The sequence below is a fragment of the Macrotis lagotis genome, chromosome X (assembly GCF_037893015.1).
Source record: "Macrotis lagotis isolate mMagLag1 chromosome X, bilby.v1.9.chrom.fasta, whole genome shotgun sequence".
NCBI classification, from domain to species: Eukaryota; Metazoa; Chordata; class Mammalia; order Peramelemorphia; family Peramelidae; genus Macrotis; species Macrotis lagotis.
Window position 1 is genome coordinate 126260757 of NC_133666.1, and position 27827 is coordinate 126288583.

General features: G+C 37.5%; 1 protein-coding gene and 1 pseudogene across 3 annotated transcripts in view; one reads left to right on the top strand and one right to left on the bottom strand.

The window, feature by feature from the left end:
• Window positions 1-27827, bottom strand: part of USP42 (ubiquitin specific peptidase 42) — a 160881-nt gene that overhangs the window by 101719 nt on the left and 31335 nt on the right. For all 3 annotated transcript variants that reach the window (XM_074208162.1, XM_074208163.1, XM_074208167.1), the window contains exon 2: window positions 24991-25070. The gene's annotated coding sequence lies outside the window, so the exon portion shown is untranslated. The remainder of the gene's footprint in view (window positions 1-24990; window positions 25071-27827) is intronic.
• On the top strand, window positions 20688-25515 carry LOC141503050 (protein strawberry notch homolog 1 pseudogene; annotated as a pseudogene).

Consider the following 27827-nt stretch of genomic DNA (forward strand, 5'->3'; position numbering starts at 1 on the left):
ATGAAATATCTTGGCCTATTCCCCTTCTCCTTTTTCTTTCTCCCATTACATTTCCCTTTTTTTCTATTGACTCCATTTTTACACCATATTTTATCTTCGAATTCAGCTTTCTCCTGTGCTTCAACTATAAAAGCTCCCTCTGCCTTCTCTATTAACTGAGAAGGTTAATATGAGTATTATCAGTGTCATTTTTCAATGCAGGAATACATGCAGTTTATCATCATTAAGTCCCTTATATTTTCCCCCCTCCTCCACTCTCTATGCTTCACCTGAGTCCTGTATCTGAAGATCAAACCTTCTGTTCAGCTCTGGTCATTCCAACAGGAACATTTGAAATTCTCCTGGTTCGTTGAAAGTCCATCTTTTTCCCTGGAAGAGGACATTCAGCCTTGCTGGGTAGTTCATTCTTGGCTGCATTCCAAGCTCTTTGCCTTCTGATATATTATATTCCAAGCCCTACGAGCTTCCACTGTAGTTGCTGCTAAGTCCTGTGTGATCCTGACTGCAGCTCCACGATATTTGAACTGTGTCCTTCTGGCTGCTTGTAATATTTTCTCTTTGACTTGGGAGTTCTGGAACTTGGCTATAATATTCCTAGGGGTTGGTTTTTTGGGATCTTTTTCTCGGAGGGATCAGTGGATTCTCTTCATTTCTATTTTGCCCTCTGCTTCTAGAATATCAGGGCAATTTTCCTGTAGTAATTCTTTGAAAATGATGTCAAGGCTCTTTTCCTGATCGTGACTTTTAGGTATTCCAATAATTTTTAAATTACCTTTCCTAAGTCTGTTTTCCATATCAGTTGTTTTTCAATGAGATATTTCACATTTTCTTCTAATTTTTCATTTTTTTGGTTTTGAAGTATTCATCAATCTCCCTGAATTCTATTCTTTGTCTGAAGGATTTGTTCTCCTCAGAGAGTTTTCTTATATCTTTTTCCATATAACCAATTTTGCTTTTTAAGGCATTCTTCTCCTCAGTAACTTTTTGAACTGGTTTATCCATTTGACCTAAGCTGGTTTTTAGCATGCTATTTTCTTCAGCATTTTTTGGATTTCCTTGACTAAGCTGCTGACTTCATTTTCATGTTTTTCCTGCATCTCTCTCATTTCTTTTCCCAGTTTTTCTTCTAACTTCCTCATTTGATTTTCAAAGTCTTTTTTGAGCTCTGTCATAGCCTGATCCCAATTTCTGTTTTTCTTGGAGTCTTTAGATGCAGGAACTTCTGCTTCCTCATCTTTAGACTGGGTATATTGATCCTTCTTGGGATCATAGATAATATATTTCTCAATGGTGTTCCTCTTTTTTCTCTGCTTGCTCATTTTCCTAACCTAAGCCTGTTTTGGGGGTGCTTCCTGAACTTTTGGGACACTCCCACAAGGGTCTTAGTGTGTGTGAGGCTCTGTCCTCCCTCCTGGTCTGTGAATGACCATATACACCCCCTCTGCCACGGGGCTAAGGGGGGGGCTGCTGTTCTATGGGGCGGGGCTAGACTGCTATCAGGATCTGAATGTGGTCAGAGCCCCAGTGTCCTGTTCTAGGGGCAGAGGACAGAGATCTGCAGTCTCTCTTCACTCCCCTCCCTAGGTTCGATGGGCTCATACCCTGGGGGCTCCTGCTTACTGGCTCCACCTGCTTCTGTTTCCTGGATCTGGGCTGCTGAAAGACCACCTTGCTTGCTGTGTGCCCTGATGGCTGGGCTCCATGTGCTCGCTCTGGCAGAGGTCCCACTGCTGTTCCCCCACTTTGTGCCCGGTGCTACCTGGGGTGTAGCTCAGGAGACTCCCCTGCTGCTGTGAGCTGCGGCTCCCAGTGCCCTGGGGCTGCCCCCGGGAGGCTGAAGTTCTTTGGCTCTGGCGGGCCACCCCTCCAGCGGGCTGCCCCTCTGACCCTGGGGAGCAGAGCCTTTCTGCTCTTTTCCAGGTTACCTTGAGTAGGAGAACTGCTTCACTGGGTCCCTCTGTGGGTTCTGTCTCTTGAAAATTTAGAGTCCTTAGCTTATGAGTTTTATGAGAGAGCACCTAAGACGCAATCCTTTCTTGTGGCCATCTTGGCTCCGCCCCAAGAATATTATAGTCTTGAACACAGTAATGACTCAAATGTATTGAAGGAAAAGAGGATAATTTAGGCAATTTCTAAAAATTAGAAGGGATCCTATTCTTCAGATGCAGGGAATAACATTCACTTTTAAAAGACTATCAGGGGGTGGCTAGGTGGCACAGTGGATAAAGCACTGGCCCTGGAGTCAGGAGTACCTGAGTTCAAATCTGGTCTCAGACACTTAGTAATGACCTAGTTGTGTGGCCTTGGGCAAGCCACTTAACCCCATTTGCCTTGCAAAAAAACTAAAAGCAAAACAAAAAAAGACTATCAGGAAAAAGTAAGGGAAAGGTTCTAGATGTTTAACATTTTCATGAAAGGTCATGAACAACAAATAGTCAAATATAAAAACAAATAATTTTAATGCCAGAAAAACTTTATTTATGGCACATAGGTTTTATTCTGTGACAAGTTAAACATAAGTAAGGAATAACAAAATAGCATAATTTTTAAATCTTGCCTCTACTGTATAAAATGTCTTGACTTGGCTGTTTTCCATGACTCAATATGTTGACGATTAACTGATTACAAGTTAAATAGTTGTAGGTTAGGGGCGGCTAGGTGGCGCAGTGGATAAAGCACCTGCCCTGGAGTCAGGAGTACCTGGATTCAAATCCGGTCTCAAACACTTAATAATTACCTAGCTGTGTGGCCTTGGGCAAGCCATTTAACCCCATTTGCCTTGCAAAAACCTAAACAAACAAACAAACAAACAAAAAAACCAAAAAAAGAAAACCAAACAACCCAGCAGCATTTGGCAATGTATTGGATATGTGGGATGAGTGAGATTGAAGAGTCCAGTATAATGCCAAGATTCTGGGAACTTGAAAGGAAGGTGATAACTAGAGGTAGTTAGATGGTGCATGTGGATAGTGCTCCAGAGCTGCAGTCAAAAATCTATGTCCAGATTCATCTTCCTGACTTCAAATTTGGCCTCAGACATTTACAAGCTGTGTGACCCTAGGCAAGTCACATAACCCAGTTTGCCTCTGTTTCCTCAACTGTAAAATTAACTGGAGAAGGAAATGGCAAAGCACTCCATTATCTTTGCCAAGAAATACTTAAATGAGGTCATGAAGAGTTGGACATGATTGAAAGGAATGAACAACACTGACAAAACATCAGAAATAGAGAAGTTTACAAGAGAACAGGTCTTTTGGGGAAAGAAGAGTTAAGTTTAGAGCAGGTTGGGTTTGAGATTTCTGTGGGTCAGCCAGTTTGAAATGTCCATTAGACATGGTCTTGGATAGAACTGTGGTTAACACTCACAATTGGGGCATATAATATGGATGATGATCCAGCAAATGAGACTAGGGAAACAAAGTTTGGTAGAAGGAGCACCAGGATAAAGCAGTGTCACAAAAACCTAGAGAAAGTATCCTGGTCGTCAACAGTGTCAAATCCTGCCAATGGTTCTAGAAGGACAAGAACTGAAAAATGACCATTGTATTTGACAATTAAGAGATCAATGGTAATTTTGAAGAGAACAAGGTTGAATTGTAAAATTAAGTCAAAAGAAAGAGCAAAGGAAAAGTGAGAGGAAATGGAGGCAATGAGTCTAAAGAGTCAACCCTCCTCTCACCACCCTCCTTAGGAGTTTGATGTTAAGGATGTTGAGAGGAAGGTAGACTCTAGTGACTTTTTTTTAAAGGATGAGGGAGACTTTGAAAGCATTAGGGAAGGTACCAGTAGATAGGGAAATGGCCAAGATACAAGAGAGACAGAGACAGAGACACAGGAGAGAAAGAGACAGACACAGAGATACAGAGACACAGAGAGAGATGGAGAAAGAGACAGAGGAGAGAAAGAGGAGAGGATAGAGAAGGAAAAGAGAAGAGAAAGAGAAAGGGGGGGGGAGAGAGAGAGAAAGAGAATGAACTGGGGAGTCAGCAAAAAATATGGGAGAAGGAAGAATCAGGAGAGCTTGTCTCATTCCCATGACCAAGGAAGAACACAAGACACAGTGGCAATCAGAAAATCCAAGGAGAAACTACCATAGGTCATTTTTCCAGCTTAAGAACACAGATTTAAATCATAGGCAAGTATCCAGGACAAGAGCTGTGGACCAAGGATGGACTTACAGCTGTTGCTCAGGCTTCTGAGAAAAATTGAGGATTTAGGTCATAGGCCAGAGCTAAGGAATAAGGCTAAGTAATAAGGATAGGGATTGTGAACTAAGAATGAACCTATACATCTATTACTATGAACCTCCAGAGCCATTTTAGTGTTAGAAATAGGGGTCAGAAACTATATCCTGGAACTACAACTAGTAAGCAAGACTGCACTCCCAAACTCAAGTTGAGGTCAGGAACCCAAAGAAGATCAGTTAGGCAATGATTCAACTTACAACTAGTAAGCAAGACTGCACTCCCAAACTCAAGTTGAGGTCAGGAACCCAAAGATCAGTTAGGCAATGATTCAACTATATTTTAGGTCAGAGTACTTAGGGTCCTTTGTAAATTTGTAGCCTAGCTTGAGAACATTCAGATTAAGAACATATGTGACTTCAACATTCTCTCAAAAACTATTCAGAACCTGGTTCTAATATAAAATTCCAATTCAGGAAATAATACTAGAAGAAAGAGTAAAGAATGAATAAATTTTAGAAAGATACTAATGACAAATAGCTATTAGTTGGGGCTATGGAAGACACAAATCAAAAGGGAGGGCAATAACTTTAAAACTGAGGTGTCAAATTTACCTTTCACATACAATTCACAAAACACCCAAGAATGAGCCCTACATTAAAAAGTAACTGGGGAGGCGCGTGGATAGAGTACCGGCCTTGGAGTCAGGAGTACCTGAGTTCAAATCTGGCCTCTGACACTTAATAATTACCTAGCTGTGTGCCCTTGGGCAAGCCACTTAACCTCATTGCCTTGTAAAAAAAAAGTGACAGGGAAATGTTTAAAAAAATAAATAAAAACACAATCTAACATAAGTTAATGTAATTTGTTGTTTTCTAATATATATAGGGATGTTTCTATTTGAGATTGATACAACTTCTCTAGAAGAAAGAATTAGAAAAGAAATGAGAGATCAAGAGGAAAGTGTATTAAGGAGAATTAACTTGGAAGGTTATTACAAGTTATACAAAATTTTACCCAAATAACAGATTAATTGAAAAACAGACTATCAAAGAGAAGTTAATGACTGAGACAATAAGAATTATTAAAAATAAAGTCAAAGGTTGAAAAATAGAAGAAAATGTAAGGTATCTTACATCAAAAATGCCAGACCTGAAAAACAGGCCCAAGAGAGATAAAAGAACTGGATTATCTTAAAGCAGAGAAAAAAAAATCTGGATATCATATTTCAAGAAAACATGAATGAATATTGTACAATGTCTATTAGAATAAAAAACCTCCTAGATATGTCATAGCAAAATTTCAGAGCTTCCATGTTAAAAAAAAATTACTGTAAGCAACTAAAAAAGAAAAAGTTCAAGGACTAAGGAAGTATGGTGAGGATGACACAATGTTTTCTACAACTGATGATACAATTGGTAGCTACAATGATAAAGAAGATGAGAGATTGGAATCTGATCTTCCAAAAGGCAAACTACATGGGTATATATTCAAGAATAATTTATGCTACAATCCCGAGTAGGGGAAAATGGATTTTTACTGAAATAGAAGATTTCTAAGCATTCCTGATGAAAAGTACAATGAAATTTTGTGGATGTAGCCAAAAACCTTAGGAGACATTTAGAGAAAGAACAGATCAATGATTATGCATCTATAAAACCTAGAAAACCAACAAATAAAACCTAGAAAAACACCCAATAAATGCTAAGATAAAATTCTGAAATTTAATGAAGAGATTAATAAAATTGAAAGCAAAGAAAATCCCAATGAATTAATAAACAAGGACCTGGATTTCCAAAGAAAACAATAATATAATAGTTCAAAATAAACTAACAACAAATAAAGAAAATAATGAAGTTGTTAGAAACTATTTTGCCCATCAATAACTTACAAAAATAGATGAATAAGGGGCAGCTAGGTGGTACAGTGAATAGAGAACCTGGAGTCAGGAGGACCTGAGTTCAAATCCAGCCTCTTATTAATTACCTAGCTGTATGACCTTGGGCAAATCACTTAACCCCATTGCCTTGCAAAAAAAAAAAACCTAAAAAAAAGATGAATATTTGCAAGAATATGTTAATCTCAAGAAAATAAGTTTAAAAAGCCAATAATAAACTTCCAAAAGGAAAAAATAAAAACCAGGACAAAATAGATTTACAAATGAATTCTATCAAGCGTTAAAGGACAATTCTAATATTACAGAAATTATTGCAAAAATACAAAACTAAAAATATGATATCTTGGTATCTAAACCAGGAAGAATCAAATCAGAGGAAGAAAAGTGTTGACCAATCTACTGACCAATAACATCAATGTAACAAAGTTTTTGGTAAAATATTAGGCAAAGAGATCATAGCAAGATTTCTAAAAGACTACATACTATGGTCATATTGAATTTATTCCAAGAATGAAGGTTAGGTTCAACATCAGGAAAATTATAACCATACAATATCATCATCAGCATCATAATTATATGATTAACAAATATAGAAAAAGTTTTTGACAAAATACATCTATTTCTATTAAAAACTCCCAAAAATTTAGGAATAAAAGAAGGGAAGAAAAGAGGGAGGGAGGGAGGGAACAGCATTGTTCAACTAGAACTAGATGGTGGAGTCCCTAGTTGGGGCAACTATTACATTGTTATTTATTCCTCCTGAAGAACAATGAAATCAGGAAGATGATGTTTTTTGACTTGCCAATGAATATTTAAGTGAGGCAGGGATGTGCAAAGTCATCTCATTCTCTGCTCCAGAGCCATCTGGGTCCACTGTCAATACATAGATTAGGATGACTGGAGATTACCCTGGATACAGTGGGAGACTTTTTAATTTAAGGCCTTTACCAGGCCTCACTTTGTCTGAGACAATCAAAAAATGAGGAAATAAGTATAAGTAAAGATGAACAAGAACTATCACTTTTTGAGGTTGATATGGTTTTACTTAGTTGATAATGGAAAGTCAACTAAAATTTAATAGAAAAAACTCCAGCAAAAATAAAGTATGTATGAAATAAATCATCAACATTTCTATTTATATTACCAAAAAAATCCAGCAGGAAGAGAGGAAAATTCCTCTGAAAATAACTACAAGGTATAAAATATACTTGGGGAGTCTATTTAACCAAGACACACAAATAGTAACTAGGTGAACACAACAACAAAGAGCTAAATAATTAAAGAAACAAATAATTAAAATTTATTGAAATTTGAATTGTTCTATTATATTGGCTTAACCAAGATAATAAAAATAATAATATTGCCCAATTTATTCATCCAGTGTAATGCTAATTAAATTATTAATGGATTACTTTATCAATCTAGGAAAAATAATGAAATTCATCTGAAGGAACACAAAGTCAAGAAGTTCAAGAGAAATAATGCAAAAAAGGCTGGAGGATGTTGGAATACAGCAAGGTGGGTTGCAAGATGCCCCTAAAGAATTCAAAGACTCAGGTTAACTTCAAGTTCAGTAGTTCAAAGACTTAATCCTTGACAGACTATTGCATGGATTTATTGATTTGTTGATAAGACATTTTGGGGGGGGAAAGAGGAATTTGCCAAATCCTTACTAGAGTGAAATGTACCTCACTGAAATTAATCATTCTCCCTCCCCCCCCCCAAGGAATAGGAACCCAAATTCATTTGGGGAGATTTCATCTTCTTTAACTTCTTTATTCTGACAAGGGTTGTAGAGATGTCCCAGTCTTACTGGACTCCTTTCTCAGGGAGAGAGAGATGATTTAAAATGAACATATGAGGAATCCAGAAGACATAGGGAAATCTCTATAGGGGTATTCATTCGAACTTTAATATATTATAGCCTATAGGATATAATGAGCAGATTCAGGATGTGTGGTCTAATATCTAAAAGTAAAGGGAAAAGATGGCTGACACTTTGACAGAATCAAAGGGAGTGGTTCCCTTTGGTAAAGGGAGCTTACAAATAAAAGGCAAACAAGGGAAGAGTGGTGGCAGCAAAGTAAATTCAGATTTGTTCCTCTGGAAGCATCCATTACAATCTCCTTCAGGCATGTTTCTCAGAAATCCAGATCAAGTCACTTAGAGAAATATTCTTCTCTGATAAAGGAACATTTTAACACCAATTTTTCCTTGCAAATAATCAATTGGCCAAATGTCATAAACAAAATTCAAATAAACTGTTTTTTTATACTTGGCATTATTCAATTCCCTATTTGGAGGGTGAGATTCCACTAAGAAATTAATGTTGTCAGGGCAGCTAGGTGTCATAGTGGAGGGGCGGTTAGGTGGCGTAGTGGATAAAGCACTGGCCTTGGAGTCAGGAGTGCCTGGTTTCAAATTCGACCTCAGACACTTAATAATTACCTAGCTGTGTGGCCTTGGGCAAGCCACTTAACTCCATTTGCCTTGCAAAAAACCTAAAAAATCCCCCCCCAAAACAAAGAAATAAATGTTGTCAGTTGTAACAAAAGGTTCAGGGATGATATATATAAAATCATTTCAGAGCAAGTGCATATCCAGAAAGTTATTTACAATAAAACATTTTAAATGTTTAGCCATATTAAAAATAAACAAAGCAAAATTCCTAGCTGAAAATTGATCTTTCATTAAGTCATTTTCAAGATAAATCATAGGTCATCCTTCTGATATAACTTGTTCTGCTGATATTTCTTAAAACAGAAACTGGGGACGGCTAGGTGGAGTAGGGGATACAGCACAGGTGCTGGAGTCAGGAGGACCTGAGTTCAAATCCGACCTCAGATACTTAATAATTGCCTGGATGTGTGACCTTGGGAAATCACTTAACCCCCCTTGCCTTGCAACCCCCCCCCCAGAAAAAGAAACTGATTTGTTATGATAAAGAATCATATTCTGTTGTCATAAATTTTTATCATTCACCTAAATATCTCTGTAGCATTGTGAGAAGTTAAAGGATCTTGATTAAAACAGGATTATGTAACTAGTAATAGATGTGAAAGCTAAATACCTGCTTAGCTAGCTATTAGAATTTAGAGAATTGTAGGTCAAATGACTCAAATCTTATGTCTTCATTGTACTATGGTAATTCAGATATGCTTCAGCATTAGTCTATCAGATAAGACTTTAATACTGGCTTCATAATTGATCACCTGACATGATTATAGAAATCTGCCATAAAGAACAGGGACATAAAGGGAACTGTTCCCTTATTTATTCATATGTCATTCCAGGCAAAAATCATATAAATGGTCAACTGTATTGAATGAGACTTAAAAGTCTGCCAGATGGAATATTGTCATGCTGGGGAATCCAGGTAGGAGAAACTTACCACAGCAGTACCAGTCATTGTCCCAACCTTTCCCATGAGAACTTCACCTGCAGTTTATGTATGTCAAACCCCATAGATCATTGACCCAGTAATATTCCTTTGATAATCATATCTGGAGTCAGACTCAGAACAAATCAGTTAACAATCCCAAAAGGTGCTTCAAAAAGCAAATTCCCATAAGCAGAACTTTAGGTGAATTAAACTCCAAAGGATCAAAATATCCCATATGGTGACTTATGAACTCATGTTAATATCAGCAAGAGAACCACAGAAAAATTACAAATTATCTTGTCAATATTGCACAATGCTTTAAAAAACAAAGACTTGGGATAATAAATACAATAATTTCAAATGGCAGAGTTATTTTTTGAAACTATTAACTATGCTCCAACAGACAGACTACTATTCCTCTGAACTAGGTGACTCTTAAATGTTTTGCATATATATCTCTATACACATTCTAATTCTAGATTAAACAACCTAAAATAAGATTTCCAAATTGGGGTGACACAAGGTGGCTCGTGAATTATTACTCACTGACATAACATTTCTATACTGAAATCTTATTTCTTAGAACAAAAACAACAGCAAGAAAGGTTTTTAACTAATTTTATAAAGAGATTCTTCAGGAATTAAACCATCTTTAGGGCCTGGAATGACAGCAAAACTTACAATAAAACTTCAAGATCACTGACTTTACACCTGAAACATTGAACTGCTTGACTGTTTCTCTGAAAAACCCATTTAAGAATATTCCAAAGCAGGGAGGAGTCTCAGTTTTTCTAACCCAAAGAGAACATATCTAATTAAATTAGCCTTATACTAACAACATTTACTTTTAAAATTTACTTAATACATATTTGTTTTTAAATAAATCAATAGAAATACCATAACAACGGTTCATTTTAACAGCACTAATTGCTATAAACCTTCAAATTACATACATACATATATATATATATATGTGTGTGTGTGTGTGTGTGTGTGTGCATGCACACACACACACACATCCTTAGAAGAAGCAGGCTTGAAAATTAAAACTCATTTTGTGCAAGGATTTCCTCAGGACTTTCACAACACTGAACAATCTCCTAATTTTTGTAAGTAATAGTCAAAAACATTAGTGAATTTCCTTTCAGTAAAGGCAAAATCTGGAATCTGTAAAATTATGAAGCAATCACATCTAATTAGAGAAATTTTTAAAATTTACATAATGTTTGCTACAATCATATGATCCTCACACAACCCTTGAAGGGTGGGTGCCACAGAACAGTAGACTGAGGTAAACAAACAAAGTTGTTTGTGGTCACCCAGCTAATTTAAAATCAAATCCAGATTTATAATTATTAATGGTAACATTTTAAATTCCAAGGTCCAGTAATCACAATACCTAATTCCTCTACTTCCTTAAAAAGCTGGACCAATTCTCAATTCTCTGCCTCCTTTACCTGTCTTCAAAACTGTCCTAAGTATTTAGCTTCTAATTTCCATCCTCCTAGGAATTTTAAGCTTCATTTAATAGGAAATACAAAATTTTATAGTTTCATTTCTATTCATACCTAGTGTCAATTGAATTCACACCTGTTATCCTTAGGCTAGCTCAAAGAATGCTAGGTTGCTAGGCCAAAAAAGTCATTATTTTGAGAACTTACTGATTTTTAAAAAGAAAACAATTTCTGGCTTTTAACTGACTTTTAATCATTCTAGCATGGAGTTATTCCCTGGAATCTTAAAAATAATGACCCCCTAATTCATATTCTAATTAGGTACTGACTTATTATTTCAGTCTTAATTTATAATTTAAAACATTTCCAATAAAATAAAATTTCAGATTAATATTAGACATTATTCTTAGGCACATATAATTGGGTAAGTTAAAGCAATATTAAAAATAATAATAATAATAGTAATAATAATACATTTCACTTAAAATAAGACCAGATTATATTCAAATACACCAGGATCTATTTTCCAAATGTCACACAGAATCTGCAGCTTACCATTTGACTTATAGTTCTCTGTAATTTTCCCCTCTAAAATCCGTTAAAGGTGCTTTTTAATTCTTTTTTTGTATTTAATATTTGTTTATTCTCATTTTGTACAAATAATGTTTTTCATACATTAATAAAATATTCTTGTTTAAAGAGTAAACAAAATACCCCTCCCCCCAAAACATAGACTCACTTGAGTGATAAAGTAAAGGGGAGAGAAAAAAATTAAAATTAAAAAAAATAATGGTAATAATTGTAGGTATGGCCAGGTGGCGCAGTGGACAGAGCACCAACCCTGGAGCCAGGAGCACCTGAGCCCATATCTGGCCCTGTACGCCCAACAATCACCCAGCTGTGTGACATGCAAGCCACCCCAACCCCACTGCCCTGCATAAACCAAAAAAAGAAAAAAAAAACATAAAATAAAATAAAATAGTAATAATGGTAGGGGTGGCTGGGTGGCAGACAGAGCATTGGCCCTTGAACCAGGAGCACCCGGGTCCAAATCTGGCCTCAGACAGCCCAACGATCACTGTGCTATGCGGCCCCAGGCAGGCCACCCAGCCCCATTTACCCTGCACCTCCCCCCAATAATAATAATAAAAAATGTGCTTCAGTCTTTGTTCCAACACCACCAACTCTGTCGCAGGTGAATCACATTCTTTATGATAAGTCCATCACAAAAGTTACTTCCATATTTTTCCATCATTGCCATTGCTGATCGCAACTCCCTCCTTTCTTATTTTTCCACTACCATGTACTATATTTTCTCTCTCCTTTCACTCTGAAACTGCTGTAGGGTAGCTGAGTGGCACAGAAGACAGATCCTTGGCTTTGGGAACAAGAGGCCCCGAGGCCCTGAGCCCCCATACAACCCCTTAGGCCCAGCATCCACCTGGCCTTATGGTCCCGGACAGGCTATCCAATCCCAGTCCCTTGCAAGAAGTAAAAAAGAAAATGTGTTATATCTGACCACTCTCCCCCCATGGTCTATTCTTTCCTCCTTTATTCACATCCCCACCCCTTCCCCCTGTCCCCCCCCCCTTACTCCAGATACCTATACCCCATTGAGTATATTTGCTGTTTCCTCTCCTAGCCACCTCTGATGAGAGCGAAGATTCCCTCATTCCCCCTTGCCTTCACCCCTTCCATATCATTGCAATAACTCATTGTAATAAAGAAAAATCTTATTATATGAAATATCTTGGCCTATTCCCCCTTTCCTTTTTCTTTCTCCCATTACTTTTCCCTTTTTTCTATTGACTCCATTTTTACACCATATTTTATCTTCAAATTCAGCTTTCTCCTGTGCTTCATCTATAAAAAGCTCCTTCTACCTGCTCTATTAACTGAGGTTAATATGAGTATTATGAGTTTCATTTTTCTATACATGAATACATACAGTTCATCATAATTAAGTCCCTCATATTTTCCCCTTCTCCTCCAATCTCTATGCTTCACCTGAGTCCTGTATTTGAAGATCAAACCTTCTGTTCAGTTCTGGCCATTCCAACAGGAACATTGAAATTCCCCTGGTTCATTGAAAGTCCATCTTTATCCTTGGAAGAGGACATCCAGTTTTGCTGGGTAGTTGATTCACTGCTGCATTCTAAGCTCTTTTGCTTTCTGGTATATTATATTCCAAGCACTACGAGATTTTCATGTAGTTGTTGCTAAGTCCTGTGTGATCCTGACTGCAGCTCTGCGATATTTGAATTATGTCCTTCTGGCTACTTGTAATATTTTCTCTTTGACTTGGGAGTTCTGGAACTTGGCTATAATATTCCTGGGGGTAGGATTTTGGGATTCTCTTTCTCGGGGGGGGGGGGAATCACCTGTGGATTCTCTCCATTTCTATTTTGTCCTCTGCTTCTAGGATATCAGGACATTTTTTTTTTGTTTTGTTTTTGCAAAGCAGATGGGGTTAAGTGGCTTGCCCAAGACCACACAGCTAGGCAATCAAGTGTCTGAGACCGGATTTGAACCCAGGTACTCCTGACTCCAGGGCCGGTGCTTTATCCCCTGCGCCACCTAGCCACCCCACAGGGCAATTTTCCTGTAGTAATTCTTTGAAAATGATGTCAAGGCTCTTTTTCTGATCATGAATTTCAGGTATCCCAATAATTTTTAAATGATCTTTCCTAAGTCTGTTTTCCGTATCAATTGTTTTTTCATTTTTTTTCTTTTTTTTATTAAAGATATTATTTGAGTTTTACAATTTTCCCCCATCTTGCTTCCCTACCCCACCCCCACCCCACAGATAGTACTCCATCAGTCTTTACTTTGTTTCCATGCTGTACCTTGATCCAAATTGGATGTGATGAGAGAAATCATATCCTTGAAGAGAACAGAATTCTCAGAGGTAACCAGATCAGACAATAAGATATCTGGTTTTTTTTCCCAAATTAAAGGGAATAGTCCTTGTACTTTGTTCAAACTCCACAGCTCCTTATCTGGATATAGATGGTACTCTCCTTTGCAGACAGCCCAAAATTGTTCCCAATTGTTGCACTGATGGAATGAGCAAGTCCTTCAAGGTTGAACATCACTCCCATATTGCTGTTAGGGTGTACAGTGTTTTTCTGGTTCTGCTCATCTCACTCAGCATCAGTTCATGCAAATCCCTCCAGGTTTCCCTGAAATCCCGTCCCTCCTGGTTTCTAATAGAACAATAGTGTTCCATGACATACATATACCACAGTTTGCTAAACCATTCCTCAATTGAAGGACATTTACTTGATTTCCAATTTTTTGCCACGACAAACAGGGTTGTTATAAATATTTTTGTACAAGTAATGTTTTTACCCTTTGTCCTCATCTCTTCAGGGTATAGACCCAGTAGTGGTATTGCTGGGTCAAAGGGTATGCACATTTTTGTTGCCCTTTGGAGATAGTTCCAAATAGCTCTCCAGAAGGGTTGGATGAGTTCACAGCTCCACCAACAGTGTAATAGTGTCCCAGATTTCCCACATCCCTTCCAACAATGATCATTATCCTTCCTGGTCATACTGGCCAATCTGAGAGGTGTGAGGTGGTACCTCAGCGAAGCTTTAATTTGCATTTCTCTAATAATTAATGATTTAGAGCATTTTTTCATATGGCTATGGATTGCTTTGATCTCCTCATCTGTAAATTGCCTTTGCATATCCTTTGACCATTTGTCAATAGGGGAATGGCTTTTTGTTTTAAAAATATGACTCAGTTCTCTGTATATTTTAGAAATGAGTCCTTTGTCAGAATCATTACTTGTAATGATTGTTTCCCAATTTACTACTTTTCTTTTGATCTTGATTACATTGGTTTTATCTGTGCAAAACCTTTTTAATTTAATGTAATAATCTAATTGGTTTTTAGTGATGTTCTTCAACTCTTCCTTAGTCATAAACTGTTCCCCTTTCCCTGACAGGTAGACTAGTCCTTGATCTTCTAATTTGCTTATAGTATTGTTTTTTATGTCTATGTCCTGTAACCATTTGGATTTTATCTTGGTAAAGGGTGTGAGGTGTTGGTCTAATCTAAGTTTCTTCCATACTAACTTCCAATTATCCCAGCAGTTTTTATCAAAGAGGGAGTTTTTATCCCAGTGGCCGGACTCTTTGGGTTTATCAAACAGCAGATTACTATAATCCTCTCCTGCTTTTACACCTAGTGTATTCCACTGGTCCACCACTCTATTTTTTAGCCAATACCAAACAGTTTTGATGACTGATGCTTTATAATATAATTTTAGATCGGCTAGTGCTAAGCCACCTTCATTTGCATTTTTTTCATTAAGCTCCTGGCAACTCTTGACTTTTTATTTCTACATATGAATTTACTTACAATTTTTTCTAACTCATTAAAGTAATTTTTTGGAATTTTGATTGGTAGGGCACTAAACAGATAGTTTAGTTGTGGTAGAATTGTCATTTTTATTATATTAGCTCTCCCTGTCCATGAGCAGTTGATATTTGCCCACTTATTTAAATCTGATTGTGTGAGAAGTGTTTTATAATTGTTTTCAAAAAGATTCTGAGTCTGTCTTGGCAAATAGACTCCCAAATATTTTACACTGTCTGAGGTTACTTTGAATGGGATTTCTCTTTCTAGCTCTTCCTGCTGTTTCTTGCTAGACATATATAGAAAAGTTGAGGATTTTGGGGGCTTTATTTTATAACCTGCAACTTTGCTAAAATTGCTAATTGTTTCCAGTAGTTTTTTAGATGATTTCTTTTTTTTAAAAATTTTATTAAAGATATTATTTGAGTTTTACAGTTTTCCCCCAATCTTGCTTCCCTCCCCCCACCCCCACCCCACAGATAGCACTCCATCAGTCTTTACTTTGTTTCCATGCTGTACCTTGATCCAAATTGGGTGTGATGAGAGAAATCATATCCTTGAAGAGAACAGAATTCTCAGAGGTAACCAGATCAGACAATAAGATATCTGTTTTTTTTTCCCAAATTAAAGGGAATAGTCCTTGTACTTTGTTCAAACTCCACAGCTCCTTATCTGGATACAGATGGTACTCTCCTTTGCAGACAGTCCAAAATTGTTCCCAATTATTGCACTGATGGAATGAGCAAGTCCTTCAAGGTTGAACATCACTCCCATGTTGCTGTTAGGGTGTACAGTGTTTTTCTGGTTCTGCTCATCTCACTCAGCATCAGTTCATGCAAATCCCTCCAGGTTTCCCTGAAACCCCGTCCCTCCTGGTTTCTAATAGAACAATAATGTTCCATGACATACATATACCACAGTTTGCTAAACCATTCCCCAATTGAAGGACATTTACTGGATTTCCAATTCTTTGCCACCACAAACAGGGCTGCTATAAATATTTTTGTACAAGTAATGTTTTTACCCTTTTTCCTCATCTCTTCAGGGTGTAGACCCAGTAGTGGTATTGCTGGGTCAAAGGGTATGCACATTTTTGTTGCCCTTTGGGCATAGTTCCAAATAGCTCTCCAGAAGGGTTGGATGAGTTCACAGCTCCACCAACAGTGTAATAGTGTCCCAGATTTCCCACATCCCTTCCAACAATGATCATTATCCTTCCTGGTCATACTGGCCAATCTGAGAGGTGTGAGGTGGTACCTCAGCGAAGCTTTAATTTGCATTTCTCTAATAATTAATGATTTAGAGCATTTTTTCATATGGCTATGGATTGCTTTGATCTCCTCATCTGTAAATTGCCTTTGCATATCCTTTGACCATTTGTCAATTGGGGAATGGCTTTTTGTTTTAAAAATATGACTCAGTTCTCTGTATATTTTAGAAATGAGACCTTTGTCAGAATCATTACTTGTAATGATTGTTTCCCAATTTACTACTTTTCTTTTGATCTTGATTACATTGGTTTTATCTGTGCAAAACCTTTTTAATTTAATGTAATCAAAATCATCTAATTGGTTTTTAGTGATGTTCTCCAACTCTTCCTTAGTCATAAACTATTCCCCTTTCCATAGATCTGACAGGTAGACTAGTCCTTGATCTTCTAATTTGCTTATAGTATTGTTTTTTTATGTCTATGTCCTGTAACCATTTGGATTTTATCTTGGTAAAGGGTGTGAGGTGTTGGTCTAATCTAAGTTTCTTCCATACTAACTTCCAATTATCCCAGCAGTTTTTATCAAAGAGGGAGTTTTTATCCCAGTGGCCGGACTCTTTGGGTTTATCAAACAGCAGATTACTATAATCCTCTCCTGCTTTTACACCTAGTCTATTCCACTTGTCCACCACTCTATTTCTTAGCCAATACCAAACAGTTTTGATGACTGATGCTTTAGAATATAATTTTAGATCTGGTAGTGCTAAGCCATTTTTTTTTCATTAAGCTCCTGGCAATTCTTGACTTTTTATTTCTCCATATGAATTTACTTACAATTTTTTCTAGCTCATTAAAGTAATTTTTTGGAATTTTGATCGGTAGGGCACTAAACACATAGTTTAGTTTTGGTAGAATTGTCATTTTTATTATATTAGCTCTATCTATCCATTAGCAGTCAATATTTGCCCAGTTATTTAAATCTGATTTAATTTGTGTGAGAAGTGTTTTATAATTGTTTTCAAAAAGATTCTGAGTCTGTCTTGGCAAATAGACTCCCAAGTATTTTACACTGTCTGAGGTTACTTTGAATGGAATTTCTCTTTCTAGCTCTTCCTGCTGTTTCTTGCTAGTCATATATAGGAAAGTTGAGGATTTATGGGGGTTTATTTTATAACCTGCAACTTTGCTAAAATTGCTAATTGTTTCCAGTAGTTTTTTACATGATTTCTTGGGATTCTCTAGGTAGACCATCATGTCATCTGCGAATAGTGAGAGTTTTGTCTCTTCCTTTCCAGTTCTAATTCCTTCAATTTCTTCTTCTTCTCTCATTGCTGATGCTAACATTTCTAATACAATATTGAATAGTAGTGGTGATAATGGGCACCTTTCTTTCACCCCTGATCTTATTGGGAATGCCTCTAGCCTCTCCCCATTGAATATAATGTTTGTTGATGGTTTCAGATAGATACTGCTAATTATTTTAAGGAACAGTCCATTTATTCCTACACTCTCTAGTGTTTTTAATAGGAATGGATGCTGTATTTTGTCAAAAGCTTTTTCAGCATCTATTGATATGATCATATGATTTCTGATAGGTTTGTTATTGATATAATTGAGTAAACTAACAGTTTTCCTAATATCGAACCATCCCTGCATTCCTGGAATAAATCCTACTTGATCATAATGTAGCATCCTAGTGATGACTTGTTGTAGTCATTTTGCTAAGATTTTATTTAGGATTTTTGCATCTATATTCATCAGGGAAATAGGTCTATAATTTTCTTTCTCTGTTTTAACTCTTCCTGGTTTAGGTAACAGTACCATATTGGTTTCATAGAAAGAGTTAGGCAGAGTTCCATCTTTCCCTATTTTTCCAAAGAGTTTATATGGCATTGGGACCATCAATTGTTTTTTCAATGAGATGTTTCACATTTTCTTCTAATTTTTCATTCTTTTGGTTTTGAAGTATTGAATCCTGATTTCTCGTAAATTCAGCAATCTCCCTGAGTTCTATTCTTTATCTGAAGGTTTTGTTTTCCTCAGAGAATTTTCTTATCTCTTTTTCCATCTGGCCAATTCTGCTTTGTAAAGCATTCTTCTTCTCAATAACTTTTTGAAGTGTTTTATCCATTTGACCTAGGCTGGTTTTTAGCATGCTATTTTCTTCAGCATTTTTTTTGGATTTCCTTGACTAAGCTGATGGCTTCATTTTCTTGTTTTTCCTGCATTTCTCTCATTTCTTTTCCTAGTTTTTTCTTCTAACTCCCTCATTTGATTTTCAAAGTCTTTTTTGAGCTCTGTCATAGCCTGAGCCCAATTTCTGTTTTTCTTGGAGTCTTTAGATGCAAGAGTTTGTGCTTCCTCATCTTCAGACTGAGTGTTTTGATCCTTCTTGGGCTCATATGCAAAATATTTCTCAATGGTGTTCCTCTTTTTTCTCTGCTTGCTCATTTTTCCCAGCCTAAACCTGTTTTGGGGGTGCTTCCTGAGCTTTTGGGACATTCCCACAACGATCTCAGTGTGTGAGGCTCTGTCTTCCCTCCTGTTCTGTGAATGATGAATGACCACATGCGCCCCCCTCTGCCACAGGGCTGAGGTGGGGGTCCCTGCTGTTCTATGGGGGGGTCTAGCCTGGGATCAGGATCTGAATGTGGTCAAAACCCCAGAGTCCTGTTCCAGGGGCAGAGGACAGAGCTCTGCAGTCTCTCTCTCTTCACTCCCCTCCCTAGATTCAATGGGCTCTTGCTTCCGGGCTCTGCCTGCTTTTGTTTCCTGGATCTGGACTTCCTTGGCTGTGAGCTGCAGCTACCAGTGCCCTGTGGCTGCCTCCAGGAGGCTGAAGTTCTTTTGGTCTGGCAGGCCACCCCCTGGTGGGCCGCCCCTCCAACCCTGGGGAGAAGAGCCTTTCTGCTTTTTTCCAGGTTACCTTGGATGGGAGAACTGCCTCCCTGGGAACCTCTGCGGGTTCTGTATCTCGAAAATTTAGTTAGAGTCCTTAGTTTAGGACAGTGACCAGGACAGGATCCTCTCTTCTTGCCATCTTGGCTCCGCCCTGCTTTTAACTCTTATGGAAATCTTCAACAACTTATAAAACTTGGTCTCTTCAAGTTAAAGTCAACTTCTGGTGTATTATTCCAAAAGTAGCAACAAAACACTTTCAATTTATTTTCTTAAACTCATATATGGTAAAAAGTAAGTAATTTCATAAGATTCAAATACATTAACTAGCAAGACATGGATAATCATAAAAGTAAAGATATGAACAAAGAAAATGATTTAGCAGTACTATTTGCCACTCACAAATACCTGCAGGTTTCAAGACCATTTAGCCATTTGTACCAATGAGGAATCCACACATATCAGAAGCAAAGAAACTACAATAATCTGTATTTCCATTCCCTACATATATGTCTGCATATTGAGAAAAAAATGGCATCTTCTTTTTTTTCCTTTTCTTAAAATTTTATTCATTTGTTTTTCTAAAGAATGGCTTAATTTTTTCTCAATTACTTGACAAAACTGTTTTTAACATTCTTTTTTAAAAATTTGGAGTTCCAAATTCTCCTCTTCACTACTGCCCAGTTTACATCCTTGAGAAGGCAAGCATCGATTACAGATTATACATGTGTAGTCATGCAAAACATATTTCCATGATAGCAATGTTACAAAAGAGAATCATGGACTAAAAAACAAAACTGTAATGAAATACATAAATATATGCTTTGATCTGCTTTCAGATTCTAGAAACAATGGCATCTTCTTTTTGAGGATTTAAGAGGCTGAATTTGACCCACTTTTGGAAGAAGCAGCCTAGTGGACAAGTCTCCTAGTATTAGAAGATTGTCCCATTGTGTCATAAGCTCAAAACCAGTGATCCCCTTAACCAGCCTCTAGTCGTCAGTAGCTCTCAGGGAGGAGCAGGACACTGGGCACTAAAGTGGGACAGCTCCCACTCATGGCAGGATAGAGACCTCTTGGTAGCGTGCAGGAGCCTCTTAACTTTCCTCAGGTCCATCCAGCTGGCTGCTGAGGTGCTTGCTGAGAAAAATGATAGGCTGCTGCCCCTCCCCACCCCTCATGGGGCAGGCAGATGAGAAGGGGGGGTTGGGGGAAGGGGGAGGAGGGGGAGGGGTGTCAGGATGGCAGTGGGAGGGAGGCAGACCCTGAGCCCTTGCTGCTTGACCCTGAGGAGAAGATGGTGGTACCAAGACAAGACTTATTGCTTGCTGCTTTGAGTGAAAGTGGAATTATTCCAAATGATCTCTTTGATATTGATAGTGGAGACCCAGGCCTTGCAACTCCCGCACTCGCTCCACCTCTTCAGCAATCCCAACCACCATCTACTACAACTTTTGTGCTGAATCAAATAAATCAGCTTCCAACTTTGGAAACCACAATTGTGATGACTAAAACCACATCATTAACAACAAGACAAACTTTAACTTTAACAAATACACGACCTTCGGTTTCAGCACTAGCAGTCCATAATGCCTTGACCACCACACCTTCAAAGGACCAAAGCCAGCTGAAAGATCTGGTGAAAAATAATAGTCTCAATGAACTTATGAAACTGAAGCTGCCTGCTAACATTGCTCAGCCAGTGGCAACAGCAGCCAGTAATGTCAGCAATGGGACAGTCAAGAAACATCTAATAAAGAAGTTGCATGAATATGGATAAATCACATCAAAATGAGTTTTTCACCCACTATGAAAGTACCAGTGGTTAAAGATGAAGAAGAACCAGAGATAGAAGATGAAGAAATGGACCTTGCAGAAACCTATGCCAGTAAAATTAAAAATTGGCCTTAGGCATTCTGATGCACTAGTGGAAACCAGCTCTTTATCCAATGTCACACCTCCTGATGTTTGGTATAAAACATCTTTATCTGAAGAAAGCATTGATAATGGCTGGTTATCAGCATTACAACTTGAAGCTGTCACATATGCTGCCCAGCAACATGAAACATTTCTACTGGAGATTGAGCTGGATTCTTGATAGATGATGGTGAGGGTGTAGGAAAAGGGAGAACTACTGCTGGAATAATTTATGAGAATTACCTATTGAGTAGAAAAAGAGCATTATAGTTTAGTGTATCAAATGATTTAAAATATGATGCTGAAAGAGATTTGAAGGACATTGGAGCAAAAAACATTTCAGTTCATTCATTAAATAAGTTCAAATACAGAAAAATTTCTCCCAAACATAACAGGAGTGTAAAAAAGGGTGCTAATTTTGCAACCTATTCTCTCATCAGTGAAAGTCAGTCTGGTGGTAAATACAAAACAAGATTAAAGCAGCTTCTACATTGGTGCAGTGATGACTTTGGTGGAGTGATAGTATTTGATGAATGTCACAAAGCTAAGAATTTATTTCCTGTTGGTTCTTCAAAACTGACGAAGACAAGTTTAGCTGTACTAGAGTTACAGAACAAGCTGCCAGAGTTGGTTTACACCAACGCTACTGGTACTTTTGAACCAAGAAACATGGCCTATATGAACCAGCTTGGAATATGGGGCAAATGAACCCCATTTAGAGAATTCAGTGATTTCATTCAAGCTGTAGAATGGAGAGGTGTTGGTGCCATGGAAATAGTTGCTATGGACATGAAGCTGAGGGGCAAGTACATTGCCAGACAGTTGAGGTTTACTGGTGTGACTTTCAAGATAGAAGAAGTTCTACTTTTGCAGAGCTATGTTCGAATGTATAATAAAGCAGTGAAATTGTGGGTAAATGCTAGAGAGAGAGATTTCAGCAAGCTGATGATCTTATAGATGCAGAACAACAAATGAAGAAATCTATGTGGGGGCAGTTCTGGTCTGCTCATCAGAGGTTTTTCAAATACCTGTGTATAGCATCCAAAGTCAAGAGAGTTGTGCAGCTAGCATGAGAAGAAATCAAAAATAGAAAATGTGTTGTCATTGGTCTGCAATCAACAGGAAAAGCTCAAACTTTAGAAGCCTTGGAAGAGGGTGGAGGAAAATTAAATGACTTTGTGACACCAGCCAAAGGGGTATTACAGTCACTCATTGAAAAACAATTTCCAGTTCCAGAAACAAAGAAACTTTTTAGTTTGCTAGGAATTTAATTTGACTGCTCAGAGTAACAACAACTCCCCCAGAGATAATCCTTGTAAGGAGAATAAAATAAAGAAATAGGAAAGGGGAAGAAATTAGCAGAGAGACCAAAAAAGCATAGAAAGTTAGTGGTCTTACTGAAAGCAGTTCTGATGAGAGTGGAAGTGAATCTGAAGCCTCTGATAATAAACTGACTATGAGAGCTCAAAAAACATGAGTTCTGGAGATGATGATGATTTCAACCCATTTTGGGTTGAATCTAGTGAAGATAATGAAGAAGATCCTTGGTTAATCAGGAAAGACCACAAGAAAAGCAAAGAGGAATAAAAAGAACAAAGTATTGATCCAGATTCTATTCAAAGTGCCTTATTAGTGTGAGGTCTGGGATCAAAACGACCAAGTTTTTCTTCAACTTCTCAACAGCCTTGTAACAAGTCAGGAGAGCTCAGCAGATGAAAAAAGATTTGTTGGATAAATTGGAAAAATTAGCTGAAGATCTTCCTCCTAATACACTGGATGAATTTACTGATGAACTGGGTGGCTCAGAGAATGTGGCTGAGATGACTGGTCAAAAGGGGAGAGTAGTAAGCAATGATGATGGAAGCATATCTTATGAGTCAAGGTCTGAGGCTGACATGTCTGTGGAAATTCTCGACACCACAGGAAAGCCAAGATTCATGGATGGGCATAAGAATATTGCCATTATCTCAGAAGCTGCTAGCTCAGGTATTTCCTTACAAGCAGACTGTTGAACTTAAAATCAGAGGCTAAGAGTACATATGACCTTGGAATTGCCTTGGAGTACTGATAAAGCAATTCAGCAGTTTAGAAGAACTCAAAGATTAAACCAAGTTACTGCTCCAGAATATGTATTTCTAATTTCTGAATTGGGTCGAGCAAGGATTCTCATCTATAGTTGCTAAAAGACTGGAGAGTTTGGGGGCGCTCACACATGGTGACTGAAGAGCAAGAGAATCTCAAGTTTTGAGCAGGTTCAACTTTGATAACAAGTATGGTAGAAATGCTTTGGAAACTGTTATGAAATTCACTGTGAACCTAGACTCCCTGATGGTATCACCACCTCCTGACTATCCAGGAGAATTCTTCAAAGATGTCTGACAAGGATTAATAGGTATGGGCCTTATAAATATGGAAGATCGCTTTGGAATTCTGACTCTTGATAAAGATTACAATAATATAGGAAAATTCCTAAATCGTATTTTAGGTATGGAGGTCCACCAACTGAATGCCTTGTTTCAGTATTTTTCAAACACACTTAATACAGCCATACAAAATGCCAAAAAGAATGGTGGATATGATATGGTTATTTTAGATCTTGGTTCTGGAGATAAGAAAGTGAGGAAAACAGATGCTAAGAAATTTCTGACACCTGGATATTCAACCTCAGGCCATGTTGAACTGTACACAATCAGCGTAGAGAGGGGAATGTCTTGGGAAGAAGCAACAAAGATTTTGACTGGACAGGACCAGACGATGACTTTTATTTATTGCTGCAAATCAGAAATAATAAGAAAACTGCCATTTTGGTGAAAGAAGTGAATCCCAAAAAGAACTTTTTCTTGGTTTATAGACAAAATACTGGGAAACAGCTTAAATTAGAGACTTTGGCTGATCTGAAAAAGAAATATAAGAAGGTAGCTTCAGATACCCCAGCTCACTGGGTAGATCAGCATAATTCATCTGCAGATACATATACTCATGCATGTTGGAGAGGCAATTGCAAAAATGCAAGCTTGGGATTAGTTTGTGAAATAGGGCTTCAATGCCACACCTATTACGTTTTATGTGGCTCGATCCTGAGTGTTTAGACAAAAGTTGAGGGAGTCCTAGCATCTGTCAGTGGCACAAATGTGAAGATCCAGATAGTTCAGCTTTGAACAGAGGATGGACAGTGGATTGTGGGTTTGAACATTTCTGCAAATTCTGTCTCTCCCCTTATAAATCTTCTTTCGACATCAAACCAGTCCCAGCAGCTTGCAGTCCAGCAGAAGCAGACATGGCAGCAGCATTACCCACAGAACATCACCAATTTGAACAACTTATAAAAGGATAAGACTGCAGGTTTTGACATGAATGCTTCTGGAAAAGCTATCCAAGCATTTGTATAAAAATCAGGGACAGATTCCAAAGAAATTTTTCAATTGCACTCTCTCTGGTAAAATTTTGGGAACGAGGAGGTACCTGGAAAAGATGGTCAAACTGAGACTCAGCAATGCTGATGGTGGTGCAAATGTCCTTCCCTACGTAGGCTTTCCCTCTAGTACTTAACTTCCTGCTTTGACTTTGGGCAAGCAGGGGTGTCTATTTTTATTTTACTTCAAGAGCTTTTTTTGTTTATTTTTATTTCCTAAACTAAGACCATAATTTGTGCAAATGTGTAGAATTTTCCAAACTGGCTTTACCTTGATTTTGTCCTTCAGTGCTCAGAGTTTATGCAGGTCATCTATGCCATGGTTGGGCGAGACCTCCCATGTCTTTGAGTCTATAAATAGAGAAAATCTATATCAGTTTTTCTTTTCAACATGAAAAACAGGTTTAGAATTAAGCATGAAATGGAAATGCATGAAATGAAATCACGCATTCTGGTTCTTTCCCTTTCCTAATTTTTGTTCTGACAGTGCATGTCTTTGGAAGCACACCATGAGGAAGATCCCATCAAAGGCAGGAGGCAGAGAGGAACACAACTGTCCAGGCAGCTGTGCTTATGGCCTTCTCCAGGGTTTAGACCCTAGTATTGCTTTGCTCCCCTAGAGGCAGTGCCCTTCTTTGTGATAAAACTCTTAAAGTGAAAAGTAGTTTATTTTAATGTATTAATAATATTCCTTATGTGCTGCTATGGCTCAAAGCTTGTTTTTCTCAAGTTGGCATTTTTCCTTAATTGGAGATGGTTATGGGAAACAAAGTGCAAATTGAACTCTATCTTGAAAAATAATCCTTTTATTTTTTTTGTTTCATTAATGTAATTTAATTTGTCACTTTTAAGAAAAAACTTTGAGCTATATGGGGAAAACACTTGAGGCTTTTGCTGTATGGTGCTCATTGTTACCCAGTAACTTGAATACTGTTTAATATGTTGTAAGACATTTGTACAGTTTATCTGGATCTGTTTAAAATGGTAATTTACAAATGTGAATAGTCACTTATCTATATGAGTAAGTCTTGTTTTGCCTATATTAGTAAATGTTTATAATAAGTGAGGGCCCTGTTTGTCTATTTTTTTTTTTGCTTGCACAGGTTGCACTACTAAAAACTTTTGAGATTGTAAAAACCTGTCCAGAAATCTGCAAGACACAAAAATCTTGTAGGTGACAAATAAAAGTTATTGTACTAACAAAAAAAAAAGTGATAGGCTTATGAAGATAGCCAGAGTTAGAGATGACCCCACATTGGGCACCAGAATGTTAGGGTACAGCAAAGTGGGCTGCAAGCTGAACCAAAAGAATTCAAAGATTCAGGCTATCTTCAGGTTCTTTGACTTTATTTGGGGCATCACACTCCCCAAGAATGGGCTTGTCTCCCAAAGGAAGTCAGTATCCCAAGTGAAGAGAGGGTAAGCTTTTAAAGGCTAGAGATGAGGTAATTAGGGATAGGTAGATGAGGAATGTAGCTGAAAGACCATAGATGAGCTAAATAAGGACTTATAGTCTAGGGGTAATAGGTCAAAGAGTTAATCATTTCAGGTTAGGGCAAGAATTTATCGTTTAGTTAATAAGGACTTATCTTGTACTCAAATGCAAGGATTTACCAAATCTCTGCCAAGGAGAGTCATGGGGACCTTTTCAAATTACACTACAAAACAGTAATAACCAAAATTATTTAGAACAAATTATAAAAATTGAAAAGTTGGGAGCAGTTAGGTGGTGCAGTGGATAGAGCACCAGTCCTGGAATCAGTAGGACCTAAATTCAAATCTGATCTCAGCTATTTGATAATTACTTAGCTGTTTGCCCTTGGGCAAATCACTGCCTTGTAAACCCCACCCCCCAAAAAAATTAAAAGTTGTTCAGTATAACAGAATAGTTATAGAATATAAAGAAGAAAATGACAAATCCTACCTGGGCTAAATTCCCTCTTGAATTTTAGGCCATGGGATAAAATTAAGTGACTTCCCCATAGTTAAAATATTAAGTGGCAGATTTCATTCCTCTAATTCCATATTCAATGTACTTTCCATTGGATTAGATACTACCAACAAGGAAATTTCAATTTAACATGGCTTCCATAGAGGTATGTTTAGAAGATTGGCCAGGATAGGCAAAATTAAATGCTGTTATCCTGGCACTAATCTCTTTCTCTCTCTCTTTCTCTCTCTCTCTCTCTCTCTCTCTCTCTCTCTCTGTGTGTGTCTCTCTCATAAAAAAAAAATTCCCATTGACAAGATATATACCACTATCTTCTGGCATCAACATTGTCTACTTCAAGGTATATGAATATTTTAGGATCCTTGGGCAAGATATTGGACAATTCAGGATCATGGATTGAATCATGGCATGTGGTAAGATTGAGTCACATCTAAGGTACACCTGAAACAAATTTTTAGACTTCAGCTTTATTTATTTTTCAAAATTTTATTTATTTATTTGGAATTTTACAATTTTTCCCCTAATCTCATTTCCCTCCCCCCCCCCCAGAAGGCAGTCTGTTAGTCTTTGCATTGTTTCCATGGTATACGTTGATCTAAGTTGAATGTGATGAGAGAGAAATCATATCCTTAAGGAAGAAAAATAAAGTATAAGAGACAGCAAAATTACATAATAAGATAACTTTTTTTTAAATTAAAGGTAATAGTGTCTTTGGTCTTTGTTCAAACTCCACAATCCTTTCTCTGGATACAGATGGTATTCTCCATCGCAGATACCCCAAAATTGTGCCTGATTGTTACACTGATGGAATGAGCATTAAAGTTGAAATTAAAGTTAAATGCTGCTGTTAGGGTGTACAATGTTCTTCTGGTTCTGCTCATCTCACTCAGCATCAGTTCATGAAAATCCTTCCAGGCTTCCCTGAATTCCCATCCCTCCTAGTTTCTAATAGAACAATAGTGTTCCATCATATACATATACCACAGTTTATTAAGTCATTCCTCAATTGATGAACATCCACTTGATTTCCAATTCTTTACCACCACAAACAGGGCTGCTATAAATATTTTTGTACAAGTAATGTTTTTAACCCTTTTTCATAATTTTTTTAGGGTAGAGACCCAGTAGTGGTATTGTTGGATCAAAGGGTATGCACA